General features: G+C 44.1%; 2 protein-coding genes across 3 annotated transcripts in view; one reads left to right on the forward strand and one right to left on the reverse strand.

Moving 5' to 3' along the window:
- LOC125770438 (transcription factor Ken 2) overlaps positions 1–16,185 on the reverse strand; it is a 44,444-nt gene extending 28,259 nt beyond the window's left edge. Inside the window, exon 1 of the mRNA XM_049440065.1 lies at positions 15,085–16,185. The gene's annotated coding sequence lies outside the window, so the exon portion shown is untranslated. The remainder of the gene's footprint in view (positions 1–15,084) is intronic.
- Positions 1–17,546, forward strand: part of LOC125770518 (ras-related protein Rap-2a) — a 117,449-nt gene that overhangs the window by 20,734 nt on the left and 79,169 nt on the right. The window contains exon 2 of one of the 2 annotated variants that reach the window (XM_049440219.1): positions 1,025–1,120. The exons of the other annotated variant lie outside the window; for it this stretch is intronic. The gene's annotated coding sequence lies outside the window, so the exon portion shown is untranslated. The remainder of the gene's footprint in view (positions 1–1,024; positions 1,121–17,546) is intronic. 2 annotated transcript variants of the gene reach the window in all.

Below are 17,546 nucleotides of genomic sequence, written 5' to 3' on the forward strand. Positions count from 1 at the left end.
GCCGGTTACCCCGTACGTGTGCTCTCGCACACACAAACGGCGCTAGAACGGACAATCGGTGTGTGTTCTGGGTGCGGGCAGCCAACTGCCGCATCTCCTCCGTTTTTTGCTTGCTGGGTCGATCACGATCGGCGTCTTTTGCGTTGGCTTTCTCGTACGTCTATTCTTTCACACATTCATTAGCAAGGCGAACAAATGTCGACATCGGTCGGGCATTGGCGGTTTGGCCAGCGATAGAGCGATAGATGCATTTGCTCGATCATGTCACCATCGTGCCGGTACTGCTGTCGTTCAAAGGCGAATAATTGGATGATACTGTTGGACGAGTGTGGACAGATTCGGGAGGTGGCGTTGGGAAAAAAGTGTAGTGTAATAATATTATTACCGTTTTAATCGTGCAGTGATAGAAAATGATCCAAATGAAAGCCAACATTTCCGACTGACCGATGTTACACTGCTTCTTGTTTTGCGAAACCTTCACTAGGGTAACTTTACTTAGATTGGGTGTCATAACGTCTATTAGTCCAGATTAAATCTATTAATTTAACCACACATCTATGAACCTAGTAGTTGCTCTCCAGAACATACGATTTCAATTCGGCTCAGCTTAAAGTTTCGCTGTAACTACACCCAATACTACCTCCCAGCTCCTCAACCACCCGGCATCAGCAGCAGGTTTCACGTGACACCCGAATGGTTAGAACGTGGAATCAAACTGTTGCTATGCTGTAGGGGGGGGGAATCGCATGTAAACGACTTTCGCCGTAGGTCATCGCCGCCCAATATCAAGCACATGTATCTGAATGTGCAGACGTGTCGATTTTTGTCTCGGTTTTTCCTTCGGCCACAACTGGCCACCGCAGCTCGTCCACGTCGTAGACACTGTCCGCACAAAGCTACCGAATGATTGATTACGACTGCTATTTTATGGCCCCATTTTGTGTCGCTGCAATAAGCGTCTCTGTGTGTCTGTGTGTGTGTGTATTTTTACATTTTGCTAGCTCACCTTAAATTTCTCCATCAGGAAACAACCCCCGAGGGCTGGCAGCTAGACGTACTGATTGTATATGAGGTGTTTATGTGCTTTCGTGAATTATCGTGTTATCAAGCATGATAAGAGGTAAGTAAGACTTTATTTACTAATCGAAATGGATTTGGCGATCACCCAACAGGTGTGACGGTGTAGAGAGCCTATGTTAGTATCTTCACGATCACAAGACATGGATTTTTGGGCCCCTTTTTTGCTGGTGTAGTTGATTGGGGAGGGTAGAATTGAAGAATAGAAGAAATTAGCTTCTTACTATAATGAATCAGGATGACTTCTTACTAGAATGAACCAGAATGACCTATAAGGTTGTATGGTTAACATAAAATGTTGCTATAAATATTTATAACAACCTAGAAACGATTGAATTTAGTACTTAGTGATGTCACAGACTACCCAGACGTGGTCGACTTAAGTTGCTGTTACTAGGTAAATGTGACGCAAATACGCATTTGCTTCTGTCATAAAATTGATGACGCTTGAGAATGGTGCTGGTCCGATTTTTCGGACCAGCAAGATGAGCGTGACGCGTACATCGGTGAAAAGTGAAAATATTTTAGCACGATCTCCATAGAAACAAAACCAACGAAAAAAAAAGACAGTCACCGACACTGAGCTGCAATTTTCGTTGTCGAACGAAGGTACTCGATGGTAGTCGTATACTCGATACGAATCTGTTCACATATTCGTTCAGATGCAATGTGGTGTGCGCCGCAATGCAACGGAACCGTCACCGGGTGTAATTTATAATTATATCATTTATTTTTGTGTACAAAATCGTCACTACATGGCTGGCGCGCTTGGTTTGCCGGGCCGTTTTGGTGGGCCAATTGGTTAAAAAACGAGCGAGCACCAAACGGGGTTTACCGTGTGGTCAAAGGCTGTTAAAAAGGACCGGCATCCCCGCTGCTACTGCCACAGACGGGACCGAGAGCGGTGACATAAATCACCAACCTCGAAAATCATAAGCCATAAGCGCGACCAGATCGGTGGCCGTCGGTTGGCCAAAAACCTGAACGCGATCGCCAAGGATCGCCACCACGCGTCACCAGCACGACAATATTGGTCAATTTCTTTTGGCAGACCCGCTTTGAACCTTACATTGCCATTCGTTCTCTCCGATCTACCCAGCAATGTACCCGGCAATGTACCCGTGCTCTGATGCCGAAAGTAGCTCGCGCCGATTAAACACACGATCTTCGGCTGTGGACAATTTGAGAAATTTAATTTTAATTATTAATAATAGGACAGAACCCGACTAGGGCGACATGTCTGCAAACACACACGTACACCACGTGACAGGTAGGAATTTGGCCCTTGTAACGCAATGTTCTTAAGGGCGTACAGTCGTCACTCATCGTAATGCATCACTTTCGGACCACCATTTCGCAATTCATTTGTTTGAGAGAGTGAGAGCTTTTTTTATCTAATTGTCCGACAACCGTTTGTGGGTCTATCTTGCCAATCACTAATACAGCATTGTGATCGTTGAAGTTTACCTTTTTTTTAAATTTATTTATTTGCTGCACGGAGAGTAAGAGCCCGATTGCACAAACGGGGAGGGAATTGGTGTATCTTATCTGATACTAAAATTTTGGACCCAACCGAACAATGTGACAGCAAATAATGCTGCTTTACGCGAGCTTATCTGACAGTTGTTTCCGGAGAAATGGTGTAACGACCGTGTGGTCGATGACGTAAAATCGTTCCAAACGAACGCGTGTAATTGATCTACGATGGGGTCTTTTTTTTTTGTTATACCGTATCGAATGGGAAAGGAAAACGGGATTATTAACAAAATGGTACAAAATCGGTAAAAACCCTCCCCCACCCCACCCAAAATACAACGCTCGTTGCTTTGTTACACTCGCGCAAAGAGATGCAGCCTAATAGCGTATTAAAAACCAAAACATACGAGCCTCCAATCTCTCCGATGACGACACACACACCATTCTTCCGACACAAAATGCGGTCGCGATAGTTTGACGATGACGCAAGCCAGCAAGCGAGAAAGTATGTTGTATGCGTACGAACGCCACAGTACGCTTTCCAGCTGGGGGTTGGAGTTTGTGAAAGTGAGAATGAAATAAAACGGTGTGCTTTTCAGTCGGTTGTTCACATGCCTAGTGGTGGAGCCTACAACGCACACACAGCGAATGACGTTGCAACGTGCGTTCGCATTAATATGTGGGGGTTGAAGAAACAGGGGGGAATGGGTGGCCAGCCATGAAGTAATAATAGTCAGTGGTCAACCTGAGAAATGAAATTCGATACCAAAAAAAAAACATTTTTTTATAGTAAATAGTTTACCAAAAAAAAAACAATTAATCAACACTTTCCAACCAAAATGCAGGGGCCAAAAATATCGCCTTTCCCGATTGATAAGCTGAAAAAGACGCATTTTGATAAGAAGCGGGACCGGGGGGGGGGGGGGGGGGGGGGCAAAGAAATTGTGAAATAATCAAATACTCTACGCACTATATGGGTGAGAAAATCTAGCAGCGAATGTGAATGTGGGGCTGTGTGTGTGTGTGTGTGAGAGAGAGACGGTGGAGAACGGGAGCAAACGTATCAAACTCGGTACACGGGCTAAATGGAGTCAAGTAAATGCGGTTTAACCTAGTTGAGTCGAAAACCCCGGACGACCAATCGCACACCCGCACACCCGATCATCGTGCGGCCCCACAGCACCAAAACGACACTTCGATTTCAAATGCAATGGCTGGCCAATGCTTACCTCCACACCACCCGACCACCCACCATCCCCCCCCGGGCACGGAAGGTGATCCGGTGGAGTATGCTGCGGGTGGTGGGGTGAGCCGCATAGATCGCAACGTTCGCGCAATACAGTACGCGACGCGGTCAACCGAACTCCCTTCCACCCCCCTTTCCACTCTCCAATCCCTTCTTCACTCTCACGCTCCATGGTCGAGTGTCGCGATCATTCACGACAACGGCCAAGCACGATCAACCAAATGTGCGGTGAAAGGAGGAAGTGAGAGCAAGAGAGTGTGGAAGCAAAATGTTGCAGCAATGGCTGATGTATGCGCCTCCATCTGTGACTCAATGTCCATGCTTGTGTCTGTGTGTTTTTTTTTTTTTGTGGGGGGATAAAAAGACGCACGTGAGGAGCGAGCGAGCAAGGGCGATCGACAGATGGAGCGGGACAGCACGTACGTAAAGATCATTCATCGGCAGAGCGGAAAGTGAAGGAGTTTTTTTGTTTTATTTTTTGATGCCGTTTGCCACTGGGTAGGTGGGTGGGTGGCTCACCCTCCCCAACCTCCCCCCCCCCCACGGAGAGGGGAGGGGGATGAGCGAAAGGGTTGTGACAGCGTGTATGAAGCGGTGATGAACGCGCGGAGAGTGGGTAAAGGGTGACAGAAGAAAAAAAAAGGGAGCCGCACGCCGGGTTACCATGCGGGAAGGTGGAAAAGATCAAGGTACTTTTACACTGTAGCGCTGAGACCCCATATGAAATTTATGCTCGTTGCATAATCGCTTCACTTTCGATTCATCAGCTTTACTCCACATGGCCGACAGCGATCCCACGCGCGGTATGGAAGTTTTAGTGGGGGAGCCATGGGAGACGAGTGTCCGTGTCGCTGTATGGGTAGCTGCTGTAAGCATACGGCGGCGCCTCAACACAGGGTGACATTATGGTGCACAGGCAGGGCGAAGAAGGGAAGCGAGAGTTTTTGTGTTGTTTTGTATTGTTCCCTTTCTTCTCGGTCGTTCTTATGGTAAAGCTATGCTATTTGAGGGAAGAAACGCGTCGTGGCGTCATCTTAGCATATAATGGAAGCGCACGTTTACTAACCGTCACCCAGGTGCTCCGTGCGTCCGATCGCTTACTACAACGATGTTTTTTTTCTTCTCCTCAGAGTTAGTTTGCAACCACTAGTTGATCTTTATGTGAACGTTTGTTTTGCAAACCACCAACGAAATGACCGTTGGAACCAAAAGAGAAATAAGCCGTGGAAGTGAGCGAATACTTTGGCTTGAATGAATACTGATCGCGTCAATACACTCTTACTACCACGCCGGAACATCTGCTCCATATTGATAACAATAGCCACGTTCTAAGTGTGTATAGAAAGTGGCAAAAGGTGCGAATACCGACTGGCGACTTTCTTCATGCGTGCCCTCCGGCACATAAGCCGTTGGACAGTCTAATCAAACTGTAGCTGACCTACTAAACTTCCCGATAAGGAATCTTCGTCTCAATTCCCTTGGGTGCGTTCATGGTTTTTGATGCCCGTTTCTTCTGTTGCGCGCGCTGCTGTTTCAGAAACGGAGTCGCAAGCGCTCAGTATTAGATGCGATAAATGTTGCACAAAGGATGTACAAAGATGTGAGATTGTTCAGATGCTTCGCATTATAGTAATTATTAGTAGAAGAAAGTAGTAATTTAAATGTAAAACGTACGTTCTGCTTTATGCCCCTGTAAGTGTGGGCAAAACTTGTGGATGGTATAATGGTATAGTGGGAAGTGTATGATGCAACACACAGACCGGTCTGAGTTCAAATCTCGACTTTTATAGTGTACCATTCATCTGCTAGATTCATTATTTAGCCTCAGATTATTCAAGTCACAGATGTACTTAGGCACTAAAGTTAAGGTAGGTCAGGAGATGTCAGGAAATGTGAATGTGAAGACAATATATTTATATTTATAGGTAAATCCGATTTACCCCGAACTGATTGCAGTTATAAATCTCAAACATTGCAGGAAATAGCTTTTACGAACAAATTTATTGAAACAAACATTTTATTGAAGCTTTTGTTGAGGAGTTATAGAGGTTTTGGGACCTTTCGGGATCTCTTTCATTTCTTCGTTTGCAACGCTTGATAACACTCTCGGTGTTCAGTTTTACCTGTTTGTGTCGCTTATTAAACATCAACACCAGAAAAAAAAACCCCTCATGCAGCTGAGCATAAGTGGGGGACTCGACAATCTGGACAATCCGAGTAGGTGAATGAAGCATGCAGGTACGCATCATGCACCCATGCAATTGCATATTATGACAAGGCACCATCGCATCAAGCATGTGACGCGCCTGGGGATGCGCTAAAGAGAAACGTACGAACTTGTTGACAGTCGGCAACTGCAAGTATTCGCCGACGGTTGCATAATTTTGCGGCCGGTTTCGGTGGGTAGTGGTGCGACTTTCACCGACGTTGCGTTCGCTGCAGACGAGTTCGGTTACCAGGTGTCTTCCCCACCGGTATCGGTTGGTCAACATTATTGGCTGAAAAGTGTATCTGTTTTGGCCAACAGGTCGTTTAGTAATGGTGACAAAATCATGTAATAGACCCTGGGAAATACGAGAGGCGATGAAGACATAAAACGGACCATGCTATAAACACATACAGTTATTTTTATAGCACGACTTGCTTAGTGGATTAGCAATTGGAGATAAATAATTTTTATACAACTTGTATAATTTTATCGAATTGTGCACTGGAAAAGATTTCCATAAAGCAAAAAAGAAAAAAAAGCACAATAAAATACGATTTGCTCTATTGTGAGCCACTGCCTGCGACCAGGATATTGTAGTGCGTTGAAGCGTGTATGTAAACGAAAAATACAAATTTAAATCAACATAATACGTTGTTATCCGGAAATAAACTTTTGCACAAAAGTAGCACGTGCTAGTCGTATTTTCATCAAACAAAAAAAAAATACAATCTCGCTATTTACAGAGCATGACAAAGAAGCAAAAAAAAACACACACACCTTAAAGTGGCATCATGCATACACGTGGTGTATTCGCCGCAAAATACATGTTTCAAATTAATCAAAAGAAGTGTGAACTATTCGTGCTTTCGTTGTACTCAGCGTGAGCCACTTTTGCCAGAAACCACTATCGCCGCAATGGATGACACATTTGAACGTACGCGAAGTGTGCCGTTCCTTCCTTTCAAGAGCAAACGGCAGCATGGCTGTTGTAACTCATGCGCAACCGGAATGCATAATGATTCGGTAGCCCAAGGTCACTAAAGCTAAGCGCACTTGGTGTGCGAACCAGCAAAAAGGGCAGATCGACCTCGATTTCGTTTTTCCGTCCCTACCCCCCCCCCCCCCCCCCCCCCCCCCCCCCCGTAGGCAGCGTTATGATCGGCACAGTCAGACAGATGTATATTTGTGACTTATCTTTAAGATTTGAGTGAAATATTTGGGAACAACCTCGTGTCCCCCGGTCAGTGTGTGATTGATAATCGCGTTCCTTCAAACGCCAGACAAACGGTAAGATAGTGGACATACACACGCGCAAGCTAATTACACCCGTTTTGGAGAGGAAAATCAGTTTCGGGGCAATGTCGGAAGTTTCTCACAGGGGTGGCTCCCTGAGCCCCCCATAAAGGCTAGTGAAGATAATGTGCGGAGGTGCGTGCTTTCTCGCATCATCAAACAAACACACACCGAGGTGGGAGATGTGCGTTTGTGGTTTCTATCCTTACGCACTATAAAGTGTGTATATGCCCAAGGCCACTGACAGCTTGGGGACAACACACACACACGCGCGCGCACGCTAGGGTATGTGCTGTCATCCAGCGTCACGGCCGTATCAGCTATGTCAGCTGGTTGCGACATCGCCATACGTCTTATTCTTGCGTCGGCTTTCGCTCAGTTCTTACACGTTATTATTTATTAACCTTTAGCACACATTACGCTGTCCAGTGCAGTAGGGGCCAGCCGGTCAGAAAAGTAACCAGATTAATGTACGATTACTTTTCGCTTATCACATTCCAGCGCAAGTAGTTTTTGACAACGCATTTTTTCCGTTTGCAATCATCAACCAATTCATAGGGCTAGTATGGAAGGGAAGAGGAGAGAGAGAGAGAGAGAAAAAACACACACGAGGAACCCCCTTTACTGCGATCCATCGTATCAATGATTAGCTATGAAAAACCGATTGCCCAATCACCTTCTATTCAGGGCCATCGGCGACTCGGAAGAGTGAACGGAGGTTTTTTTTTCTCTACTTCGTTTTAGGTGTGTTAGTATGCCCTCCATGCAGGCACGATCTTTCGTTGCCACACGGTGTGTGGGAGGGAGACCCATTGGTTAGGAAGCGGAATAATCGCTGACCTTCGATAGTAAACACAATAAAAAAACAACAAATCCCTCCAAGCTTCCCGCTCAAAAACTAACACCTCTCTAAGCGCTGAACACTCAGTCAGTATGTCACCGAAAAGCCCGAGACACATCCCGGTGGGGGGAGGGGGGGGGGATCGGGATTGGGGGCGAGAACAACCCCACAAAGGACAGTGTGCTGTTCGGTGCTGAAGGGCCCCGCGGGTTGTTTCGTGATTGTTTTTCACAAAAAGTTTCACATTGCGTAGCAGGGCGTTCGTAACGAATGCGTTTGAAATTTCTCGTCCAAGAGTCCAAGACTGAGTCGCCCGCAAAAGAGTGACAAACGAATAGCCCCCAAAAAAAAAACAGTGTGTTGAACCACTCGTAACGCACGCACGCACGCACGCATCGGTTGTGATCGCAGCTGCGGTATCGCGCGCAGCGGATATTTGACGATGACATTGGATCCGCACAGGTTATTGCGACACTTTGCGTGCGTGCCCGTATTGTCACGCCGTTCGTTCGTATTGGTTTTTCAAGATGTGTTGCGATCGTGCGGCGATGGCATTTCGATTCGAACACGTACACACGAGAGAAGCAGAACAACAAAAACGAAAACGAAAGAAAAAAAAACAGTTCCATATGTTTATTCCGAACCTTCCTTGTCTAACCTTCCCCAAAAACCCTTTCCTTTTGCGTCCATTTGACGTTCCCTTTAGCCGAAACTAATATACTTTCGCTTGTCAACAAGTACGCAAACAACCACCGGAGTTGTGTATTGTGTATTGTTAGCTGATTGAACGTTTGAATAAGCAAGGTCGACAACGCGTTGTTAGTTTTTCGAATTAGTGTTGATGTGAATTTTGCATCGGATTTAGTAACACCGAGCAGTGGGGTAGTGTTGGACACCTTTCTACGATGACGTTTTAAATGGTGGTCAGTAAATTCCATTGCAGGAATGTGAAACATTCACGAAATTGTGAGATCATCCGACAGAATCTTTAGTGCAAAAAAACACTGGAAAACCCGCTGCCCTCACGAAAACGGGGAAGGAAAAACCAACCCCAAAAACAGTAAAATTACATCCGCTCGAGTGAAAGTACCAATTTTCGTAGCCAAAATTTCACCCACATCTGTCGGTTGCGTGGTTGCCACAGCGAAATGCCAGACACTGGGCGATTACGTGCCAGCCGCCACAAACTTATGCAATAGCGTCTGATCGAACGATCTTTCACCAGGCGATCCGCACACACCAACACAAAACGGTGCGGTATATGCGGTAGGGACTCTGGGCCCCCAACACTCTCGGGCGGGGGGGCAAGGGAAGCGAAACTGATGAAAGCGAAAGTCGCATCACAAAACGAGCGAGTGACACATTGCTCCACGAGAATATACGCGCCACACGCACAACGTTTCGGAGGGAGCGGTGACGAGACCACGCAACAACGGTGTGAAGGTGATGAGGGAAAGTGATGGAAGCGGCCACTAGTGTACCACACACAGGCGCACCAAAACCCGTATATGCTACACCACTACACGCAGAAACGTTCTTCATTTCGTTCGCACCGAACTGATTATGTTTGGCCCGGTTTTATTTCGCGTTGCCTCATCCGTTCCGTTCGGTTTGCTTTCTGTTTCGTCCGGTCTCCGTGTATTTTTCTTCGCTCCATACAATTGCGTTGCTCATAGTGCTATTTCCACCCCCTGGCTTCTTCTTTTTCTTCTTCTTCCTCTTCACTTCGGTGGTCGAACGGCGGTGAAAGTGGATTAGCGAAGGTTAAGCCACTTACGCTTCGCACTCTGCACTTTCGATCGTTTCGTAGCGCAAAAGGCAAATTCGATGCTATATTGCGGGCGACTGCCTCGTGCTCCATACCACGTTCGTCGCTCCGTTTCCATTCGGTACGGACTCGGTATATGCCTGCGGACGCCTTGAAACGGCTATTTTGCTCAACCGTCTGTGCAAACACGAACGGGCGAAATGCAGACAGTCACGGTAACGTAACGCAGGCCCCCGGTGGCCTATCGATCGTAACGAACCATCTTCCGGTCCTGATTTGTGGAGGTTTTCCCAACCGGCATACGGTGCCACACGATCTGCCACCACACACACACACACACACTCGTCACTAATGTTGGCCATTTGGTTCAATGTTAGCATTGTTAGATAGCTGGGCGGGGAAGGTACATTTCTTCATACCCTTTTCAAGATGATAATGAAAAATAGTTTCTCTAACAATATTGTTGATAAAGAGCGAGAAAGATACTATAACAAGCTTTATGTCATGGGAATAAATCATATCAATAAGTCGATTTTGCGTTGAAATCGCAACTTTGTTGCTATAATTAATACTTAGTATAAATATTGTACTATAATCCAGTGGTCCCCAACCTATGCTCCGCGGACCACTTGTGGTACGTGGTTTAAGTAGAAGTGGTCCGCGGAAGAAATTTTACGGTCGTTGGATCGATCATTTTAACAATTTTTGTTTACAATTTCATGCGTTTTTATTGTGGCCAGATTGTGACAAATTAAAATTTATGTTAATATTTTATTTAAAAAATCGCCTTAACAGCGATATACATACATTACGAGTCCGTTCATAGACGGCACATGTGGGCCGCGATATACTTACGTCGAACAAAAAGTAATCCGCGGTACTAAAACAGGTTGGGAAGCACTGCTATAAGCAACCCAAATTAGTACTTATTGTACTAACACTAGCTGTAGTTGACGTTTGACGTACCAACGCACTTAGTACAGACACTACTGTCAAATGAAGGAACTGTTATAAAACTGACAACTGAATACATCTCCAAATGTTTCAATTGTTCTAAAGACTGCGTTATGTTACTTTGTTACTTTATGTTGCGTGCGTTATGCGTTATTTTGATACATTATTCTGATCATTATTGCGTGTCCTGGCTGAGTATTTATTTACTATTTTTGTTTATTATTCTACTTTTTTTTTGAAGTAAAATTTTGTTTTTATTATGCAAAAATATAACAAATTCTTCATTACATCCTTGATCATTTAGACAATCGTCCAAAATCACCATTTCCTTCCCATTCGTTACATCGTTCCAAACGAATGCAGAAATTGCATTTCCTTTTCTTCCTGCCCTTTCTTTGCGCTTTAATCTTACAGCATAAGTGTTTGAAATCTTTAACGAACCTTTATCGCAAAATCCGCCATTTCCTGTAAAAACCGCCCTGCAAAAGGAAACGGTCCAATGTACGCCCCACGGGCACTACAGCTTCACATTAGATAATCACACGCCTTTAGATTTTCTCCTTTCCCCTCGGTCTGTGTTCATTGTTTGCTCCCTGGTTCTGATGTCCCCTCTGCTGTCCCTGGGTGATGGTGGTGTAGTGGTGACGATGATGGTATAGCATATTTGGGCTCTATTCCCTTGATGTGTGTGGGCTTTAGTTATCAACCGTTTTCTCATTTTACTCGCTTCATCAAACATAGGATGTCCCGAAACGTGCAGCCAAAAACGCTCTGTATACGCTCAACAACAACAACAACCAAAAAGGGTGTATTGGTACCGGCAAAGGGCCGACAAAGTGTCCCGCAGCGAAGTGAAAGGAAAGCTAAAGGGAAAAAAAGGAGGAGGAGTGCAACGGGCGCATGGTATGTGCAAGATGCAAGGGGTGTGGTGTACTTGGTGCAAGATACAAAAACAGGGAGAGAAAAACTGCATCCCTTTTGCTGCTTTTTCCCTTTATCTCCTTATGTTCACTTTTACCCTTCACTCGAGCCCATTTTACATACGCAATATACATGCAGCGCTTCTAAAACAGGGACCAAACGCGTAAGCGTTTCCCTCGCGCACAATCGTTTGCTTGCGCTGTGGCCCGTTTAGTAAAGGGAACGGACGAAAAATTCTAAACGTCACCAAATGCTGCCAAAAACTTCCCGGGGAAAGATTTTGTGTTGTGTTTTTGTGCAACATGCGAACGATTGCACAAAAAATGGAAATCAAAACTGGAGAGAAATTTGTTTACCAATAAGAAAACATTGGTTTTGAAATTGTTTGCCTTTGTTTTCTTGTAAAGAAGCACAACTGCAATTAAACGAAATGTTTAATTGCATGAAAATAATTTTTTATATAAATTGTTTATTCCGTTTTTCTATCGAAACAAGTTCGACAAATATTCACTGTTAAGGGGGCAATATTAAAGAATTTTTCTTTTGGACGAATAGTTTCCGATTCTTAAATATATAATTGTAACAATTTCAATTATCAATTATTGCGAACAAAACGAAAAATACCATGAACGTAATGTCAAGAGTATTCCATTTCCTGCAAAACACCCGCCTGTCATCGTGAGGTCGAGTCTCACAAAATGTGTCCAAGATTTTGTGGTTAAAAGTACAACAATAAGAGAGAAAAAATCAATCAGAGAAATAAACAAACGGTAGCAATAACAACTACCGCCAACAGCAGCAACAACAACTGCAATTTCATTTTGCAATTTGCCACTAGCGCGCTAGTGATATTGACGCTGTTTGGGTACACCTTCAAGGACATCTGTCCGGTTTGGTAATTTTTCGGTTGATAGTGAATTTTGTGTTGATGGGGGTTTTCCGTACTGTTTTCGATGGAGTTTCAAGGAGCACTGGCAATGGAACAGTTTCCCACGCTAAGAATTGTTTGCAACGAGTGAAAAGACTTCAAGGACAGTTAAAGCCATCGGAAAGCTAGCTAAATAGTGGCACGTTTAATCGCTCGCTGTGTTATATATAATTATTTTTATGATTTAATGCATGTGTAGCTAAATAAAACACAAATCAGAAGGTATGTTTGGTAAAATAAAATGTAGCGAAATTCGTTCGAATTTTGAGGTTAAAGTCGAAGATGAAAATTAACACACTCAATTTTTGGAGAACAATTCTTGAGTTAAAGATAGTTTTTCTCTGAAGCTAGTTACAATTATTGCTGGTTTTTACTCAGAAATTAAAATGATAATTTGTATCTTGTGCAAATACTCAGCTATTAGTAGCTCAATTTCTTAGTATCCAGAAATTTCACTCAAAATAACATATTTGGATGTTTCAAAAAATGCTCGCTCTAAACCCAATCGAAAATTGTATCCTTCAAAGCAAAACTGTTTGTTTAATTGCAATATTATGCAAAAACTCAAGTTGCCAAAAACCTCGATTAAAAAACGTATTTTGCAAATCTAGTTGTACTGAACATACAACTGTGGCTAGAATAACTTCTTTCTCTCTAAATCAACTAACATGTTCCTCAAACGGCCTCTTTCAAACATATTTGCATTCTCGTTAGTTTGATTGATTTCACAAAAGCGAAATGAAATGCCCAAAAAACGACCCGGACGACTTACAGCGGAGAAGCAGCAATATTCGTACCTCCGTTACGTCACTCGGATCGGTGTTAAATAAGGCATTTCGGAAGCATTGAAAACTCTTACCAACACGCACAAGCAGCGCTGAAGCTGTAAAAGTAAGCGCAAACAGCAGCAGCAGCAACAAAAACGCTGCGCAAACAATGGGGATGCCTTCCCCGGGCCAACCCGGGCTAAATCGGTGTACGCAAATCGCTCTAGCGCACAGCAGTAGAATCGGAAGCCGGAAACCAATTTCTATGGCAGAAGAAAAAAAAAAACGCTACCCAATCGATAATAAGCACGTTAAACTGGGAAGGGGTAAAATGCAATAACGCACTTTTTTTAAGCGATTATTGGTCACCAAATTAATCGAAAATATTTTTGTTTTCTTCACATAGTATTATGTTTATATTAGAAATATTTAGTGTATTAGAGAGATGTATTGGACACAATACATGTGTATTGAGTGTATTAGGCACAAAAAAAGAGTTAACTGCACGAAGCCTTCCCACTATCTGGCTGGGAATAAGATTTATCGCAGCCTCTTTCTCTCTCTCTCTCTCTCTCTCTCTCTCTCTCTCTCTCTCTCTCTCTGTTGCTCTCGCTGCTGGATACATTTGCATGAACATTTCCTTGTCCCGGGAAAATTATCCCTCCCCACCGTTGTGTCCACACAGCAAATGTCCACACTTCAAACACTTCCGTTCCGTTTTCCACATTTGACACACACTCACACAAAAAAAACAGTTCCATTTGGCACACTCAAGCTGTGTGTGAGCGAATTTTTTTTTTTTTTGTTTGCACTTTTCAAGATGAGGGTCCTTCCTTCGCATCATTTCCTTACTGTTCTCACTGTTCCATTCACGCGAAGTTTTGCTCACGGTGTCACCTTTTTGTTTTTGTTTTTATTTTTTCGCGTTTCATTTCATTAAAAGGCTAAAAATGCAGCTCATGTTTGCAGGTAAGCATTGACTGTCTTACAACATAAATGCGCCTAGCTTTTGCCGCAAAGACGCCTATTCGCCCAGAAACTTATGCGCTACGGTGTGGTTACACCGCCGCTTCGCTACCACGCCAAAAGGTCATAGAGGAAGGATCAACAGAACCAAGCAGGAAAGAGCATTTTCAGCTTCACTTTTCCTTTTACTTCAAACTGGTTTTTTTTTTTCGGTCGATCATTCAATCTTTCGTTTCGCGCTCGCGTATACCCATCGCTGTTCCAGCGTGTGTGGTGCTTTTGCGTAATCGTCTTCGGTAACTTTGTTGCTTTTTTTTCTTATGTATTTCGTTGCTTTTATTTTCATTTCTCGTACGCGCGAACATATAGCCACGCGAAGTGGTACCACACACAGACTTACTTCGCTTCAGCAGTGTACCGCACTATTTTTCGTATTATTTTTTGTTTGTTTTTACCATAAAAAAAACCACAGGACAATTACTTTTTTTCGATACTAAACGAGTGTTTGATTTGCGAGAATGGAAAGCATTTGTTGAAGAAACCAAAATCACTTACAATAAGTGCGATACACGTGTACACGTGTTAGTAAAATCATATGCACATACATTGGGCTGTACTACACACCGAAGAACACTCACCATTTAGAAGGGGGCGGGGCGGGGGATGGTGGTAGAGATTTTGCACTCGATTCTGGTATTTTCGCGCCTACTGCGTTCGTGCAGAACGTGGTTTCGGGATTGCTCCCTGTCACACCGAACCACTTTAGCGCCTGGCCGTACAAACGCGCACGATCATTAGCACCAACTGTGATGAATTTTTGTGCCCCTGCAAAGTAACCACTTGTTGGTGGAATTTGTGTGCTTATTTCGCAGGTTCAGTAGATGCTTCTCATACGGTAGGTAGCCTGCTTCGATTGCACTGTTGTAGATTTTTGCAGCTTTGTTGATGAAGTTAGATAAGCACCACAGCACTTTTCTTTCACTGAATCACTTATATTTTTTCGTTTAATATATCACTGCTTTATCATCGATACTTTCTCACACAAATGATTTTTAACAAGGTTTTCACAAGGTATTTTTTCACCTCTCCTTCATAAACTTCCGCTCCTTACTTCAGGACCGTATTCCACGGACAACTTTTCATAACAGTAACATCAACACTTCGCACCAGCATTCCATTCATTATTTCTAGTAGGGTCGCGCGAACCGAGACGCGAAAATTACGCGAAGTTTACCACAAAATACGGGTCCACTGGAAAACACTCCCGCTGCTGACGGTGTAACACGCACTGATAAACATTGTTTTTGTTTTCCTTCGCTTCTTTTACTTCGTTCTTCACTGGATTTTTTTTGGCACGAAAAATAGCCCCCCAAAACACCAAATGATGGCCTAGCAGGATGTTTCGCTGTGACGTTTTCCCGTAAGGATTACGTCGCTTGTTTTTTTTTTCGTTTCTCCTGCTGGCAAACAGGCAATCTGCCGCAGAAGGGACGGGGCAACACACGATCGGGTAAAACCGGTACGCAATCGAAGGCTCGATGTATTTTAAAGGGAACGAAAAACACTAGGACCAGCCCAACGGATGCGATCGAACCGAATAGTTGCAGAGAGCTCGAGGCGGACGTTCGTCGCCTGCTGTCGTCGTTGTCGTTCCGGTGAAATATCGCGCGCGCGCACGCACTCCGTGTGAGGTGATCACGACTGTTTTCTCTCGACTGCTCTGAGTGCCCGCAAGAGCAAAAAAGGCGGCCCAGCACACAGGCGTTGCGTCGTTGCATCCCCTTCCTGCAACACGAGCTGCTAAGAAAGTTGCGCTCTCGCATCGGTAAGAGAGAGAGAGAGAGAGCGAGCTCACCCGAGGCTCTCGTTCTCTTTCGCTCGCTCGCTCTGTTCCGTGCAGGGTTCGTTCTCTCCCGCTTGCACGTGCGGTGAAATGTGCTTAAGGTGATGGTAAACGAGTGCCCTTTTCGCTAGGTTTTAGGAGTACGAAAATGTGTAAAATTTGATGTAAAGTTGTGCTGATATTTTGGGAGGTAATTCCCCAATGGAACGAAACAGGAAAACATGTTTTCGTTTAATGAATTTTAATAAGTGAATTTTTATTTACTTTTAAGCCAGTAGAGAGGATGAAACTTTTTTAAACGAATTTTATCCATGATTTAATATGTGTTTCAAAATTCAAAATTTAAGACGCATACGTTTTTCCGCAGTTCTAGGTACCGAACCCACTTGGAACGAACCCGAACACGAACGAGATAAAGAGCGTTCGGGTTCGTGGTTTGAAAACCCCCGACAGAGAGTGAGAGTGAAACGTGCGAAAAGAGTAAACCGCGCGCGTGAGTCAAGTGAAAAAGCCCGCGCTTCTAGCCCGAAAGAGCGAGAGAGAAGCTGCCGCTATCTTTTTCACTCTTTTTTGTTTTCGTAAGATCGGTAGTAAGTGAAAGGGAGATACATAAGTGAAATGGTGCGGGTTTCGGTTAACATATTCGCAGCTTACTTCAAACCGAGCATAAAGCACTAGTGTAAATGTTTAAATGTTCCAAAAGTTGCACCGTACAAGATCGTTCCATCGTCACGTGTTTAAAACACGCTTGTGTTACGGCTTTTTTGTGTCGGGGGGAAAATAAACTTTTCTCGGGTACGTCAAGAGGGAATTTATTTTTTTCTTCTTCAATCGTACATTGGCAAGTTGCTGTTTCGGGGGGATGACAGAACGATTTCTGCCATACGCGTCCCATCATTAAGTTATTAAACGCCTAACAATAACTGTATCAGAATCAACGTTTATGAATCTACGAAGACAATTCATTTGTACCACACGCCACACGGTGCTTTTGTTGCAAATATTGCAACTCATTCTCACGCTTAAAAGAGCTAACCATTAGGCAGTCGATATCGACTACGGTAGCCCCCGTTTGTAGGAAAGTGGGAAATTTAAACAAAGGTTGTTTTTTTTTTGCTTCTTTGCTTCCATCCATACGCGTCGTGAAGTAGCTAGCGATTTAATTATTTCACAATTTCTCCCATATTATCCGAAGGTTCTTAACAGTGTGGTTGACAGACAGACATACACACACACACACCAAAAAAACAAAAAAAC

This window comes from Anopheles funestus, chromosome 3RL, assembly GCF_943734845.2.
Source record: "Anopheles funestus chromosome 3RL, idAnoFuneDA-416_04, whole genome shotgun sequence".
Classification (NCBI taxonomy): Eukaryota; Metazoa; Arthropoda; class Insecta; order Diptera; family Culicidae; genus Anopheles; species Anopheles funestus.